This window comes from Pelodiscus sinensis, chromosome 25 (assembly GCF_052426305.1).
Source record: "Pelodiscus sinensis isolate ZL-2025 chromosome 25, ASM5242630v1, whole genome shotgun sequence".
Lineage (NCBI taxonomy): Eukaryota > Metazoa > Chordata > Testudines > Trionychidae > Pelodiscus > Pelodiscus sinensis.
In genome coordinates, this window is record NC_143076.1 from 16,688,463 (window position 1) to 16,705,081 (window position 16,619).

Sequence of the window (16,619 nt, forward strand, 5' to 3'; positions counted from 1 at the left end):
GGAGAAGCAGGAGGGATACCAAGCAGGGGGAAAAAAAGGCTTTCAAGCTAAGAGAGGAAGGACAGTGGCTTTCATGTTGCAGCGTGCAGTGCGGCTGCCTCTGATCTGGGGAAGGGAGCGGAGAAACATGACTCCAGCTGATTGGCGGAACTTGTGTCCATTGGACTGTGGGATCCTCCCCCCCCCTTTTTCAGTATTCTCTTTTAAGGAGTGTTAAAATGCTGCCCCTGCGGATGAAAGCAGTTGCAGAAAGCTCTTTTGAATCACAGTGAAAGCCCTGGCAATGTTGCTGGCTTTTTAAAGGGTATGGGGGGATTGTAATTAAAGTAGTCATAGGTCCATTTTTAATCATTATCTGTCCACAATGCTCCAGACACAGATCTAAGGGGGAATACAAGGTTCATTCAACCCTGTGGCTCCTTGAAATCAGTCTGGCAGCTCTCCTGTTCCAAGATCTTTTCAAAGTGGAGACATACGCATGCACCCGCACAAAAGGAAATCGGTTTGGTGATGCTGATGGTGAGGGAGAGGGACCAGAGGCATGAAGAGACCCACCGATGAGGTGCATACCGACAAAAGGAGAGGAGTAGGAAGGGGTTTGCCAGGTGGGTTAGAGAAACACTGTTTGGGCGGGAGAAAAGGAAACCTAAAGTTGTTTGAAAATAAAAGCCAGATCCTTGTACTGTCAAGGGTTGTTACAGGAGAAAGAACATTTGGGATTATGCACGCACCTGTCTTAACTTGGCTCCAGAGTGGCACCAGAGTCCTTAACAGGGAACACACCTTGGTGACCTGTGTTACACAAGCACTTCGCACCATCTGTGGCTGTAGAATGGTCTTTGGACTCCATCATTGGTCGGTGCCTCTCTCACTGTGCCCTTGTTAGAGCTGGGGAAAGGGGCTGAGGGGGGGTGGCTACCCCACTCCTGCAGGGAAGGGGTTAATGCAGGCTGGAGGGAGCCTGTGAAGAGCCCTGGCTATTTAGGAAAGGGCTTGTAAGACACCAACTGGAGGGCAGCTTGCTGGGGCAGCCCTGTTACAAGCCGCTGCTCAGCACAGTAGTGAGTAGTTGGGTCCGGACCAGGGAGGCACAGAACTGGCTCCCAGTGAGGGAGAACCCCCTGGGGAGGGTGGGGGAGCGGTTCTGGGTAGGCTCAGGGGAGTGGGGGAGAGGCTGCAGTCTGAGAGAGTGCATCACAGGGACGTCCTGAGGGCTATGCAGGTCCAAGGAGAGCGACGAGCGAGACACCGGCCAGAAGAGGGCATCCTGCCGAGTATCAGAGCTACTTCTCTGTGTGGCCAGCAGGAGGCGCTGTGACAATGAGTCAACCCTGCCCATGGGGCTTGCTGAAGAACAAAGGCCAGAAGAGAAGATACAAAGCAGTCCTGGAGCTGTGCGCCAGCTCCTTCCACACTGCCCTGCGTTCTGTTCTGCCCGGGAGTGTTGGATTTTTTTCCCATGGCTTATTCAGTCTTTCTGCTGAGTCTGTCACAGTGACCAGTTGTGTTTCTAGGTGGACAGTGTTCCACACCGAACTGGACTGAGACCTATCGCATCCTTTTACATGGGCCATTAGCTGGTAACGACTAGCATCTCGCTGCCAGCAGGACCTAGATTCAAACGGATGTCGGGGAGATGTAAAACCCTGCATCCCACTTCCAATCTCCTGAGCCGCCTCTTGCATTCAGCTTTGATTTGCCTCCTGTTCACATCCCCCATCAGCTCCATGCAGTCCATCCTCTAGATACTTTCTCTTCAACCTCAAAATAGATCAGCCTTCAATTCCATTCCTATTGCGTTGCAGATCATCCAGATGAAATTGCTGCTTCCTTTTTGGGTTCCCTTTTTGGCTGTCATACTGGGAAGATGGAGATTTCTTTTTAAAAGCGTCATGCAGATGTTTGGCATTTGCTACTGTTCAATAAAGTTGATCATTTTGCTCAGGAGGTATCAATGCAATTTTCCACACCACTGGCTTAAAGATTGCTTCCTGGTTAAAAAAACAACCCCACTTCGCCCCTGCAAAACCATCACCAACCATTCTTTTCCTCTATATTTGAGTTGCAAAAGAATAAACAAAAGAAGGGGGAAAAATCTGTGTTGCCTCAACGACAAATATATTAAGAGCTTATTTAAATTGCAGTGAGTCAGTTTAAAGTAGACACTGCCAGCACATTTTTGTGACTCCTTATTTCATCTGTGTCGCGGCTAGCATAGTGATCACATAGCTGGGGAATGTCTTTCCACACCATTACATTTCCCAGTGAAATATGTATGAATTACCGCCGACGGTGGTTGGAAGCTATCTGGACATAAAACATGCACAAAATGAAATATTAACTTTCCTATCCAACCCGGTAGCGGCTGTTATGTTTTGTATTATAACACGTTAAGGTGAAGTGCTGGAATAAAAAATAAAAATAAAACTCCCAGAGTCCCATCTTGGCAGTATTGTGCATAAATGACATTGGAGGTGGATGATAAAATTGGGAAGTTGGGGTTGGGGGAGATATAGTCACAGTTTATTCGAGGGTGAATATAAACAGGGAGCGAGCCAAATGTAGGTTGCAGAGAATCTTCTAGAAACTTTATTTCCTCAGATTACTACAAGTTGCATTGGTAAATTGAAGGAAAATCAAACCTCATAGACTCAATGAGCAAGACTCACCTTCAGTATCACTGCATTCATTGTAATGAGTTTATATTTATGATGGATTTTGTCCATCTCTTCTAATGGTTTCATTTTTGTTCATTGTATAGTGAATTGGCCTGGATTCAGTAAGACAGTTGAGCATGGGAGTAACATTTTGCACAGGAGGTGAAATGATCTGTTGGCTGGGACCCTGAATTAGGAGTCAGCAGACTTAAGGTCTAGTCCCAGCTCTGCCACTGATCTGCTGTGAGGCCCTTGGAAAGTCACTTCTTCTCTTTGCGCCTCTGTTTCTCTTCTTGCCTCCTGTCTCTTTAGATTGTAAGTAGTAGCATGGAGGGTCTCTTACCATGTTTATGTACAGCTCCTCGCACCAGAGGTCTCTGATCTCATGTGGGGTTCCTGGACCCTACTTTAATAATAAAACTCCTTTCAAATTAATTGATTGTAAAGCCAGAAGGGATCGCTATGGGCACATAGCCTGACTGACAGTGTGTTCATACAGTGCCTAAAATGCGAGTTGAAGTTATACCCATGCTTACGTCTCTTGCTGAGTTTGGCATGAAGGACTTGATTTAGAACCCATCCAAGAGAATGGAAAGATTCTCATTGACAGCAGTAGTCTTTGGATCAATCTCTGAGAGCCAAATCCATGGGAGTTAGGCACATAAGGAGCTTGAAAAGCTTGGCTTTAAATGACCTCTGGATGCACACTTACGCATTTACACTAGTTTTTTCCACTCCCTGTCTTCACCTATTATGCGCTACCGAAATCCCTGACTCTAAGGTATTTAGCTGCACTGGTGAGTTCTCTCTTTATATTATTAATTTGTACCGCAGGGTCCTGATCTCTCTTTGATCTCCCTGGGCAATCATGCAGTAGTGATAATAATATTTAATACCTGAAAATGATATCCTGGGCTCTGTGCAACCACAGACACTGGGCCAGATTCATCCTTCATATCCCAGAACGAGCTGACCTGTGCTGAGTTAGAATGTCTGTCCCACATGAAACTTAGGATCTTTAATTAAGGACTTTCCAAACTCCTTGGCTATGTCTAGACTGGCATGATTTTCCGCAAATGCTTTTAACGGAAAAGTTTTCTGTTAAAAGCATTTGCGGAAAAGAATGTCTAGATTGGCACAGATGCTTTTCCACAAAAGCACTTTTTGTGGAAAAGCATCCGTGGCCAATCTAGACGCGCTTTTCCATAAAAAAGCCCCGATGGCCATTTTCGGGATCGGGGCTTTTTTGCGGAAAACAAATCTGAGCTGTCTACACTGGCCCTTTTGTGCAAAAGCTTTCGCAAAAGGGACTTTTGCCTGAACGGGAGTAGCATCGTATTTCCACAAGAAGCACTGATTTCAGACAGTAGGAAGTCAGTGTTCTTGCAGAAATTCAAGCGGCCAGTGTAAACAGCTGGCAAGTTTTTCCACAAAAGCAGCTGATTTTCCGGAAAAAAAAAGCCAGTCTAGATACAGCCATAGGGTAAAGGGGAAAATCTAGCCAGTTGGGCAGGCCTATTCTTGAACCACCTGATCCCATGAGTTCTGCTCTGCCTGCTCAGAAATGAATGCCAGAGAAGAACATAAGCATAGAAATGTAGTCAGATTTGATATTTAAAACCTGCAAAACTCATCAGGAAAATCCACTGCCCTTCTCTAATTTCACATGGAGTCTGATGCTTTCGAAGGACTTTGTCCTGACCAGAGCAGGAGATCCCTACATCACGGCAAGCAGGCACGGGAGCACACCCTGGATTACTGAGATGCTGTTCTGGGTTGCTGCAATCGGGGCTTTTTTGCACAAAACAAATCTGAGCTGTCTACACTGGCCCTTTTGCGCAAACAGGAGCAGCATAGTATTTCCGCAAGAAGCACTGATTTCTTACTTGAGTTCTTGCGGAAATTCAAGCGGCCAGTGTAGACAGCTGGCAAGTTTTTCCGCAAAAGCAGCTGATTTTCCGGAAAAACTTGCCAGTCTAGACACAGCCCTTAAGAAAGCCAAAAAATAGCCCGTGGTAATATGTCTGTATCATTAGCTCCATGTTAGCTATGGGAAGACTCAGGACAGTCCGTAGACTTTATGGGGCCCAACACAACTGAGGCTGCCTCCCCCCCACCACTGCCCCGCGTATGGCTCCTGCTTGGGACTTCTGCCCTCCCCTGACTCCCAGCATGGCTTGTGCCTGGGCTCATGGGCTTCCCTGGGGCTGGAGCAGAGCTGCAGAGGCCGAGAGCTCCTCAGCAGCAGGGATCCCTCACTAGTGGGCGCGAGGAGCATGTGGTGGGGGAGGAGGCAGGGACAAGGCAACTCTGCTGCCTGCAGGAGAGAGCAGCGGGGGCAGGCGGAGGTGAGCCAGGCAGGCTTCAGCGGAGGTGATAGGGCCACATGTGAGCACACAAGCACACGCAGCTGCCTAGGGACACAGGATAATGCGGTGCCCCACATGGTCTAGGGCCCAGTGCCGCTGCATATTTCGCATATGCCTAGGGGAGACTAAGTCACCGAACGGTTCAGCAACTTGAGCCCCATCACACAATAAGACTGGCAAAACCGGGAACTGAACCCAGGAGTCCTGGCTCCCACGGGGCATCTCACGCTGTCACGGGGCATCTCACGCTGTCACATACACGTCTGTCACCCTCAGAGCCAGAGACGAGGGAGTCGCATTTAACACAGTGATAGAAATGTAGCCGTGTTAGTCTGGGGTAGCTGAAGCAAAATGCAGGACAATGTAGCACTTTAAAGACTAACAAGATGGTTTATTAGATGATGAGCTTTCGTGGGCCAGACCCACTTCCTCAGATCAAATAGTGGAAGAAAATTGTCACAACCATATATACCAAAGGATACAATTTAAAAAAATGAACACATATGAAAAGGACAAATCACATTTCAGAACAGGAGGGGGTTGCGGGGGGGGGGGGGGGGGGAGAAGGAAGGAAGGTAAGTGTCTGTGAATTGATGATATTAGAGGTGGGGAGAGTGGGATGTTTGTGAGCTAATGGTATTAGAGGTGATAATTGGGGAAGCTATCTTGGTAATGGGTAAGATAGTTTGAGTGTTGGTTCATTCCTTCTTGAAGAGTGTCGAATTTTAACATGAATGACAGTTCAGAGGATTCCCTTTCAAGTGCAGATGTAAAAGGTCTTTGTAGCAGAATGCAGGTGGTTAAGTCATTGAGAGAGTGTATTTTTTAATTGTATCCTTTGGTATATATGGTTGTGACTATTTTCTTCCACTATTTGATCTGAGGAAGTGGGTCTGGCTCATCATCTAATAAACCATCTTGTTAGTCTTTAAAGTGCTACATTGTCCTACATTTAACACAGGCATGGTCTGAGGCCTGTGTTCCCATGGGGGGGGGGGGAAGGGGGGATGGTCCTGAACCCTGGTAGGCAAAGAGATGAGTCACAGACAGGAAAGAAGAGTTAAATTTCCTTAAGGAAGAGCCTTTTCTCCTGGAGAAGAGGGGATCCGGTGCCTGATAATTGGACAGACTGGAAGTTCCAGGGAGCTGTGAGAGGAACAGGTGATAATGGAGTTGGTGATAATTGGGAGCTAAAACAAGCTTCAATTAGCAGTTGGCCACCAGGTGCTCTGAGCTATAAAAAGGAAGGAAGGGCTCAGTCATGGGGGTATCTGACTTGGGGGGAGAAGGGGGATTGAAATGGGTCTTAAAAGCCTCCTTTTATTTTAGCAGCATGACCACGGTTTCACCGACCCGAGAGCGAGCGCGTCCCTTGTGCCGCGCTGCAGGGCATGGAGTGGGGTGTTTTGTGATCGCCCCCTTAGCAGAGATGTCTGAGGGGGTGGGATTACAATGGACCTGACAGAGCCCTGTCTGTGAATCCTTTGCATTCAGCTGCTATCAGCCAATGCAGTGTGGCTGGCCTGCTGGTGGGGAAGCAACTTTGTATGGGAAGGGAGAGGAAGTTCTTCCAGCTTGCTGATCAAGTTCTTCAAGGGAGGATTTGGGTTTGTTCAGCGACTCTCAGACTGTGGGGATCCCAAAGCCATTTTAATGGGGTTCCAGGGCTGAGTTAGACTGGCTGGGGCATCTGTAGAATGCACAGCTGGATAGGGCACCACTACATACAGGGCCCCAGATGCCCCAACCATAGTGGTGCCTGAGGCAGCTGCATGCTGTGTATGTAGGACCCCTGCTATGCATATGGATGGAACAGCAGGGCACAGGCTGTGCTGGCTCCAGTAGCCAGCCCTAGTTCCCTCTCCCTCCCCCGCCCGCTGGCTGCACCCAGCTGCCACTCACCTGCTCTCCCTCGCTGGCTCCAGGAGCAGAGCCATGTCTCTGGGAGGTGGGGAAAGCCATAGGGCTGGGGGCAGCTGCAGGGCATCAGCTAGGACCCTGGGCATGGGGCTGCTGGAAGAGCCCCAGGTGGTAGCCAGAACCTCAGTTGTGAGACTGATGGCAGCTGGGAACCCACATAAAAGGTAGGGGTGCTGCAGCACCCCCCAGCTCCTGTGTCTATGCCTCCACAGCCCTGCACTGCCTCCACCGCCCTGTCCATGCCGCAGAATGGTCACTGCTCCAGCTCTCCCCGCCGTGTAGGACGGCCCTGGCCAGGGCTGACAGCCTCAGGTTACAGACCCCTGCCTGGAGCTGATGTCCTGGGACTTTGATTTTGACCTGCCCTTCCCCCCAGCAGTGTGGCTTGGGCTTAGGCCTCCCCACTGGGGGTCAGCAATACTCAGGGGGGCTGAACCCCTCCTGGGGCTGGGCAGTAAGTGTTGTGGTCAGAAGGGGGTTCCTGTGCAATGAAGCATGGGAACCTCTGGGTAGTTTGAAATCAGGCCCCGTGGGGCACGTACAGAGCCTCAGTGGGGCTGGCCCTGACACCTGTGCCAGCAAAAAAATAGCCTGCAGGAGGCAGAACAAGCAACGAGTCAGATGCTGTTGCTGGCCCACCTGGGGGGTTCTTTTGCAGCTGTTTGTTCTCTTGGTGCTTCGCCTGGACTGTGAGCCAAAGTCCGCTCATGAGGGGAGCCCGTCATTTGTGGGGTGCAGAGCGGCTCACTTGCTATGGGAGCTCGGGGCACTAGAGGGTTTGGCCACCTGCTCCCAGCGGATGGCAAATTTCCGTGTCCTGCTGCCGTACAGAAGCTCCATTAGAATGAGGAAGAGAGGAGGCTTGTAGAGGGGGGGCAGCTTCCTGACACCAGGGCAGGCATTGAAACATTGCCCCAGTCCTACCTGAGCTAGTGACTCGGAAGAGCTTGTAAATGAAGCTTGGCTAACTGGAGTAATTAAGTGGAATAAGTTAAGTGGGGGAAGTAAGTGGAGTAAATCTTCATTCTAGCTGAGTGTCCTTCCCTGTGCTCCTGCTGGACGTGAATAAAATGTGCAGAATCGATGTGATGCTACCTGGGCTGTGCAGGGGGCCTTGTCTGGGGACCAGCTCCCTGAATCCCGCAGCCACAGACTCTTCCAGTCCTCATGCCAGCGAGCGACAGACGCCCTCCAACTCCCGAGCATCCCCTGCCACGTTCAGCTCCTAATCCACTGGAATTCGCAGAGTCACCTGTGGTCCCCAAAGGCACAGAGCAACCCCGGACTTGTTCAGGGAGAAAGCAAGTATATGTTCATGCAGCAAAGAACAGAGCGTTAGCAGCCAGAAAGGTACTCAAAGGAGTGCACTTAAAACAGAACCTTGATGCGCATCCTAGCACCTGAACGCCGCTAACAGTACGCCCTCTCGTGAAACAAGAGATTGTTTACCAAAAGTCCTGCATATGGCATGTTTCCACAAGGGTGGCTGAGGCCCACCTTCCACAACACCAAGCCAGCTGGCAATTTGTCCCCCCCAATAAAGACTGCCAGCACATTTTTCTGCACCCCTAGATATTTGGAACCAGTTCCTTGTTCTTTGCCCGCACACAGCGTTTCTTCCTCCATTGTTTACCTCTTCCTGTTCATTTCTTCTCTTGCCGTTCTCTGCTCTTTATTAACATTGGACGCCATATGCAATAGGCTCTTCTTGTAAGACACTCACTACGCCATGGCCAACCAGGAAGATACATGTCTCTCATCTCCTGTCTGATGGAACCTGTCTTATGGCATGGGGCTTTCTGTTTCATCTGTTCTGAAGGAGTTCCATTAGGGCAGTGATGGGGGCGGAAGAGGGGCAGAGAGGTAGACAGAACGTGATAGATAGATTCTGCTCCAAAGGCTGTACCATCTGGTTTCATTCTTTCCACAACATAGGTCAGTTTGCTAAAAGCAGCCAGGGAGTTGCCATTTAAACTCAGATCACCCTCCCTAACTTCATCTGAGGCCTTTTTGGGTCATTCTTTGTTCTCATTATGCAACAAAATCCATTTTTCTTTCAAGGTTTGCGGAGGGAGAACAATAGGAAACAAATACAGCCATAGAAAAGTTCAAACAAAAGCTCCATCACGAACCCACATTCAAGTCATCACAGAGTCCACCAGATTTGTCAATGACCAAAGCCTTCCCTGTAATGAGCCCCACTCAGCGATCGCTCAGAGAAATAATGCATTTTGGAAGCAAGCAATCAGTATATGCTGAATAGGAATCTATTTCACAGGCCTTTTATCTACTGTTAAGGACACGGAAGCTGGGGAAAGGAGATAACTATTCCTATTAATATTGATTAGACCATTATATATCTGAAGAAGCGATTATAGGCTAAGGGGCTTGCTTCTTCCCCACGTGCAGAATCTTGCTTTAAATTGTTAAATCAGCAAGTGTTAGGTTGCCTTTCACAAACTGCAATTTCCCACCCAGCTGGAAGCTTTGGACCCCACAAAAACCACACCCAGAACCTCACCTAGGAAGGGATTTAATAAATCATCCTCAGTATTTGGTGGCTAGTTTTCCCAGGGCCGGCCCACAACATTTTGGCACCTGAGGTGGGGAGCTCAAATGATGCCCCCATGCCCCTTTTCTCCTGCCTGCCTGTTATGTCCCTTGTTCCCTCCTTACTCCAGCACAGCACTCTACCATCTCTGTGCATCTAGAGCAGAGAGAATACATATACACCAGCAGCAGACACAATGTTCTACACTCTGAGTCTAGTGGCACTCCCCCCGCACCAGTCTGGCACCTGAAGCGGCCATCTCAGTTCACCTCGTGGTAAGGCCAGCCCCGAGTTTCCCTTCCACTTTTCTGCATCGTTTCTGATTTGTTGGGGTTGTCTCGTTCCTCGCAAGAGAGAAAGCACTTGGTTGCAGTGAATAGAAAGGGGCTTTTTTATTGGGGCTGCTGGACACTGTGCACCCCATGAGCCACGTCGACACTAGGGAAGTATTTCAAAATTACTAAATTTGACTTAAGAACCTCTGATTTAACAAATTCAAATGTGGGTGACCTCATTACGGGAAAGCCTTGAAATGAGTCCGAGGCAGGCTCCGTTAATATGGACGCACTACCTCAGACTCAGAACCCCAGAAACACCGAGGAGTTCAAATGAGTGGCACCAGAGCATCCACACTAACATTATTTTGGACTTACAAGTTTGGAATTAGCGTTATTCCTGATGAAAAGCGTTCGAATTCCGCAGCCCGTTAATCCGAAATAACAGGCTTGGTAGTGTGAACGCACCTCTTACTAATTCAACCTTGGGGGCGTTATTTCAGACTAAGGTCCTAGTGTAGACCAAAGGTCTCCCCTAAATCCTGCCCTGGACTTGACAGTCACAGATGGAACTGTGTGTGAATTTCATAGTCCCCCTGAGACCATTTGCCCTATGCTTGCTGTAATGGTCTGTCTATACTGTAAATGGAGCTATGATGCTAGCCATGCATAGGGGTTAGCTCTAATCTAGGTAGCATGGGTAGCAATAGTAATGTAGCCATGGAGGCATAGGCTAGCAACACAGCACCTATGTGTAGCCTGGGCAATTATTTGATTTTTTATTAGTAGTATTATCTTAGCACCTTAGAGCCCCAGTCCATGGGTTAGGCCCCATTGTGCTAGGCTCTGTACAAAACCAGAACAAAAAAGCCAGGAGCTGATAGGGCATGCCTCTCAATGCCTATGCATATTACAGTCACAATCTCACCTTCACTTGTAGTCACACCAGGTAACTGAAGCAGCCTTCACAGAGAAGCTGAAGCAAATGCTATTTTTTTTTTTCAGATTAAAAATATTTCCTGCCAGATTTTTAATTCTTAATTATCATTAGCTCATAATTCTCCAGACTAATTAGGGCCTCAACTGGAGTATTATGTGCAGTTCTGGGTGCCACATTTCAAGAAAGATGTGGGCAAATTGGGAAAAAGTCCAGAGAAGCATAACAAAAATGATGAAAGGTCCTAAAAACATGGCCTATGAGGGAAGATTGACAGAAGTGGGTTTGTTTAGTATGGAAAAGAGAAGGCGGAGAGAGGACATGATAGCAGCTTTCAAGTACCTAAAAGAGTATTTAAGGAAGGAGAAAAAAATATTCTCCTTAACCTCTAATGACAGGACAAAAAGCAATGGGCTTAAACTGCTTAAACCAAGGTAGGTTTAGGTTGGACATTAGAAAAAAATTCCTGTCAGAATGGTTCGGCACTGGAATAATTCGCCTAAGTAAGTTGTGGACTCTCCATCACTGGAGATTTTTAAGAGCAGGTTAGATAAATATCTGTCAGGGATGGTCTAGATCAGGGGTGGCCAACCCACAAGCTGTATGCAGCTTTTAAAAAAAAATTGCGGCTCCCGCACCTGCAGCTCCTTGCTCTGAAAGGGTCAGTGTGTTTCTGTCAGCATGGGACGCCAGTGCAGACTTCAAAATGGCTGCCTTCAAAATGGCCTCTGGGCTTTTGTTGTTGGTGGTGGTTTTTTTGCTCAACAACTTTTTTCCCTCGGCTCTTTGCACTGTATCCACCACTAGTTTAGCTCTTCAGTTGTAATGGATTGGCCACCCCTGGTCTAGATGGTGCTTTGTCCTGACATGAGTACAGAGGACTGGACTTGATGACCTCTTGAGATCCCTTCCAGTTCTATGATTCTATGAGCTCTTGTTTTCAGCAGTGAAGCTTTCTTCTTTAAAACCAAAAGAACATGCTTATTTAAGCAATACGTGGTGCTATCTGAAACTCAGGTTTCTGCCCCAGAGAGACGATAATCAAAAGAGGACATAACCCAGCAGATGATAGAAAAAGACCAGCAGTACGGATGAGTTCAGGGAGAACTTTTGTTACACCTGGAATGAGCAGCTAAATGGCAGACACATTTTCTCAGGCTGTGCTACGCCCATAACAGGATATGACAAACCTGGCACATTCAGCAGCATGTCACAGAAATCCCTCTTCATGCAATTTATACCTGTGTGATAGTAACATTCTTCTTAATTTTGTACCACACCTGGAACAGAGAGGTACACTGAATATGCACAGCTTCATGCAGTGTCCCGTGTCCAATAGCATTTATCAATGTGGGTATACCTTATCGGAAATATTCTGGTACTTTATGCCTGGCACGATCATTCCACTTCGATGTGCCTCATACCTGGAGCACCCAGTGACCTGTACCGTGTATGATATTTCTCAGTTTGAGTCAACACCTCATATTCAGCAGCTCATCACGTGAATTCTACTGGGATCAACCCAGCATGCGAGCTGCGGATGATTTATGTTACCATAGCACCCAGAAGACCTAGCTGTGGACCAGAACCATGGTGTGTTAGGTGCTGTACAAATCAGAAAAAAATACCTCCCCCCCCCATTGCATTCTGTATCAGATAAATGGTTATTTTTTTGACAGGTGTGCACTTAAATACCGCTTTAAATCAGAAGCTGTAAGCATAGTTACTTCCCAGTTCAAGATTTAAGAACCATTATCGTTTATCACCATTTTTTCTCCCTCTCTCTAATGTATTGCCTTGACAAATATTATCAATAATCTTTTCCATTTCAGGAGTGAGTGCTTTGCCGATCACACGCTCATCTGCTGCAGCAGAGATTAAACAATTTCTAGTGCTCCCAGAATGTGACAGAAGACGTCGATGGGTGGGGCTGTCAGCTGAGCAATTCTTGCCAATTGGTTCCCTGATGGGGTTTGCCTTTTAATCCTGGCCCTTGCTTGCTGCAGATTACTCTCTTACCCCCTTTGTAAATTACATCTGATAGTAAATGATGGCTGAGGGAAAGGCAGGGAATCTGCAGCGCCAGTCAGCAGCAGAAAATAGGTCCCGTAATCACCTTTATCAGCTGATAATCGATAAAAGAAAATGAAATTATTAGGGGGATAACTGAGTGACTCTCCCGACAGCTTATGAAAGGTGCCAACTAAGACCAAAGTCCTTTCTTTCACTCTGGGACAGTTTTAGCATGGAAAGAAGAGCCCAGGTTTCTCCACAGATAGATGGAGCACTCCCTTAGAAGGACACCCTTCTAGGGCTGTGTCCAGACTGAGGGGTTTTTTCGAAAAAAGTAGCCTTTTTTCGAAAAAACTTCACCTGCGTCTAGACTGCAGCCGCATTCTTTCGAAATTAAATCGAAAGAATGCGGCTTTTCTTTCGACGGTGGTAAACCTAATTCCACGAGGAAGAACGCCTTCTTTCGAAAGTGCTCTTTCGAAAGAAGGCGTTCTTGACTGCAAACATGCTTTTTAGAAAGAGAGCATCCAGACTCACTGGGTGCTTTCTTTCGAAAAAGCAGCTTGCTTTTTCGAAATTCCGCGTGCAGGCTAGACGCGCTCTTTCGAAAGAGCCTCTTTCGAAAGTATCTTTCGAAAGAGGCTTGCAGTCTAGACATAGCCTTGGAGAGAAAGTGAGGTCATTCTTCATGTCCAGTGCTTTTCAGGTCTCTCCGCCCAGGTTTCTGACAAAGGCAGCTGTTGTGATAGAGGCTGATAACATGGGATCACTTGCCCCCATGAGGAAATGAAATGAGAACACCCATTTGTCTGGTGCAGGGCACCACGCGATGTGTGGTCCCCGCTGGTCTGGCTCTGAGGTCCTGAGACAGCTTGGTGAGGAGTACTCTATACATGCTAGAGCAAATAGCTTTAAAAGATTGGCTTCCAACTAGCAACCTGGAGCTGAAAGGCCCTTCAATGTCACTATAATTGATGGCAGCCCCTGAAAATTCAATCATACCCAACTCTAATCCAGTTAGAGGATGACCGGACACCTGTGGGTGACAAAGCTGTCGCTAATTCTTTGTTCAAAGGAATACCCTGGATCCAGATTACCATTGTGCCTCTCTAACTGCTTCCCCGTCACCCCTTCTCCCTGCCCGACTCGCTGGTATATTTCACATGATTTGAAAGTGAAGCAAACTTTTAAAAGCTGTGCTATTTTCAGGCACCCCCCGAGGTGCTATTAGGCTGCAGAGGGAACTCAATGAAAGGGAAGCTAGCATTGACATGTTCTGTTCTGGAAGGTAAACTATGAGCCGAGCCCTCTTAATCTCGGCTATAAGTGGAACACGCTTTGACTGATTACTTCCTCCGAGGAAACGTTACTTCTTCTAAGGGAGGTGAGAGTTTTTTATCTATATTGGGATTCTCATGGCATCCAGGAAAATGAGTTGATAATCTGACAACAACCACTGGGGAGAAGGGTAAACAAAGAACTTTGCAACGCCAGGATCACCCCAGGTTGGCTACATGTAACGAGATGCTTTAATAGCGCAGAGGATGCTTCCCTGCGTATTTTACTTTTGCAGGGACTGTGCCAGGGGGCAGGTGGATTCTTTAATGAGGGATAGCCACCATTTGGAGCCTGGCCACGTTGTTTAGGATGAGAAATCAGTGGTCCAAGTCAGGTGTATACCTGATGGAAGTTTTGTTTATTTTAAAATAAATATCTCTACACAGAGTTCTGTTTTCCCCAAAACAGTAGACAGAAGCAACAGCAGTTTCCTTGGTCAGAAATCCCCGTGTCTGCCACTCTGTGCCCAAGAAGCTCTTTCTTTGTTTCCCCCCAGGGGCTTGTTCAGCTTCTACGCCAGAATCTCCACCCTCAATACCCAACGGCTACAATCCTGGCTCTGAGTCTTTGTACTGTATTTGCAGCAAGAGAAACCCCTCAGAACTCATGGCCTCACTTTGATGTGCCACTGGACCTATTGCCTTGGGCAGTCCTTTCATGGTTGCCAGCTGCCTCTGCTACATTGGAGGGCTTGATTGCTCCTTCTGTGGAGCTGGCAAAGGTGCTTGGCAGCCTCATTGACTTTAATGTGGTTTGTGATGGATTTTGCAGCCAAAAACTGCCCCCGGTGGCAGCCATCCAGCCATACTCTGGTGCATCCCTAGTCCTGGAGGTTTATTTGAAAGCAGAGAGACTGAGGAGGAAGGAAAACACAAGGAAGTAGCCCTTGGGTTTTAGGGTAATGATGACATTCCAGGAGATGCTTCTAAAGTGGGGTACTGTGGAGGAGGGAGTAGAGCTTAAGGCTCTGGACAATGAAAATGGGACAGAGCAGGAATGCATAGGGGAAAGCTGGTATGTGGTATTTATCTAGAACCTGAGGGTTTCAAAGTTCTTTGTGGGCCTCAGCCTCAGAGCCGCCTTGTGAGGAAGACAAACATTATCTATCTATTTTAGGAACGTAGCAGTTGTCACATCCAGCACCTTGTCTCCAACCAGCTGCTCCAGACGAAGGAGGAAGAAACCCTGCAATAACACAGAGCTATGGAATCACCTGTCCCCAGGAAAAGGGGTTTGTGTCTTCACTCATCTCCTTAGCACCTGTGTGCCTGCACCAGAGTATCCCTGCACCCATTTGACAGAGGAGGCATCAGCAAAGTGCGTGATTCGCGCTAAGTCATGCTTTGCAAACAGCATGAAAGCCAGGATACAGTCCAGGAGTCCTGGCTCTCTGCCATCTCCGATAGCCAACTTAGGACTCTTCTTGTTCATACAATAGAGATGCAAGTTTAAGGCTCCTACTTCCATAACTAGGCATCTGAATATGTGCCTAGATTTTCAGAATCACTGAGTATGACAACCAGTTCATTTGCTGATTTTTTTTTCCAGTTTTCTGAATACTGCTGGCTTCTTACGTTATTTTAGTTTTTAAACCATCCAGTCAACATTTTCTGACAATCAAAAACTTCAGACTAAATTTTAATATTTGAAATGTGGGGGTCGGGAGGAAAGGGTCCTGTGACATCTTGCCCCGGCTTTGTTTTTTTGTTTTGGTGGGTTTTCCCCACCCCACCAGATCCTCTGAAGCATCCAGAATCCCTCCCGTCCCCTCCACAACAGCTGAAGGGCCCTTCTGGTGTCTCAGCCCTTCTGGAAACCCAGTCTAAGGCTATGGGGGGCTAGACTATGCGGGGGTTGCCGGATACTGGAGGTATCCTGGAAAATCTCTGTCACGTCCAGGGAATGCGTCTGTTCTTCCGTTTTTTTTCTTTGTTTTTTTGCAGAAGAGCAGATGCGCTCTTTCAGAAGCCCTGTCTTCCTTCTTCCACGAGGAAGAAGGGCTCTTCCGAAAGAGGAGTTTTTTCCGAAATTTGGCCCAGTGTAGATGAGCTAAATTTCGGAAAAGCCTCTTCCAACAAAACGATCAGAAAAAGGTACACAAATTGCATTCCGCAATTTGCATACCTTTTTCCGATAAAACCCCGCAGTCTAGATATAGCCTTAATGAGCTGCCTAACTTTAGGCTTCACTGATTTTGCAACTGTGGCCTTGGTTTAAAGGGCAGATTCCAATGGCCTTCCTTGAGCTGAGTAGCACTGCACTCCGTGACAAGACCCATGTGCTTCCAAGTGACTCTTTGTGGCAGAATAAGCAAGAGGATCAGTACGTAGCCCTAGGTTGGGAAGATGAAGGAAAAGATTTTACTAAATAGCTCTTGGTGGAGACAAACTAGAACTCCTTCAGGGAGAGTAGAATTTCAAGGCAGCTAGACTGTAATTTGTGGCTTGCTATTCCCATGGATCGTTTAGCTACATCCTAAGTATCTCCCTTCCTTTGAATGCTCCTCTACTTCTAATTATTATTTATGGAGAGGACACTAAGATAAAAAGGCAACACCTC